The sequence below is a fragment of the Pelodiscus sinensis genome, chromosome 1 (genome assembly GCF_052426305.1).
Source record: "Pelodiscus sinensis isolate ZL-2025 chromosome 1, ASM5242630v1, whole genome shotgun sequence".
Taxonomy (NCBI): Eukaryota; Metazoa; Chordata; order Testudines; family Trionychidae; genus Pelodiscus; species Pelodiscus sinensis.
Genome location: NC_143052.1, coordinates 136,888,858 through 136,889,701, shown reverse-complemented (window position 1 = coordinate 136,889,701; position 844 = coordinate 136,888,858).

Sequence of the window (844 nt, the reverse complement as noted above, 5' to 3'; positions counted from 1 at the left end):
GGCTTTGCTCTGCTTTGCTCTGCTTTGCTCCCCGTCTCCCTGGTCTGCAGACCAGGGGGACGGGGAGCAAAGCAGAGCAAAGCCGCGGAGCCTGAGGGCAGCAGGATAGCCACGGCGCGTCTGGGCTGTCCCGCTGCCCCCGTGCTCCGAGGCTTTGCTCCGGACGCCTGTGGTACAGCAGCTGGGGCGCTGCCGGTTGGTCCCGTAGCGCCACTCTGGGCGCTACTGGACCAACCTGGCAGCACCGCAGCTGCTCTGCCCCAGGCGTCCTGATTCAGCCACTGCTGGTCAGTTTCAGCAGCGGCTGAATCAGGACGCCTGGGGCAGAGCAGCTGGGGTGCTGCTGTGTTGGTCCAGTAGCGCCAAGGAGCGGCGGCGCTACTGGACCAATCCAGCAGCACCCCAGCTGCTCTGCCCCAGGCGTCCCCAAGTCAGCCGCTGCTGAAACTGACCAGTGGCTGACTACAGGAAGCGTCTGCCCCGGGCTTCCTGGAATCAGCCGCTGATCAATTTCAGCAGCAGCTGACTTGGGGATGCCTGGGGTTCTTAAGTTGAATCTGTATGTAAGTCAGAACTGGCGTCCAGATTCAGCTGCTGTTGAAACTGATCAGTTTCAGCAGCGGCTGAATCTGGATGCCAGTTCCGACTTACATACAGATTCAACTTAAGAACAAACCTACAGTCCCTATCTTGTACGTAACCCGGGGACTGCCTGTACATAGAAATCCTGAAATATTTCCATCAGTAATAATTATTTACAGATAGGGAAAGCAAGAAAAATGCTTCCTGAGCACTTGTTAGAGTTAAAATTCAATGATATAAACTTCTGAACTAGGCTTGTCAC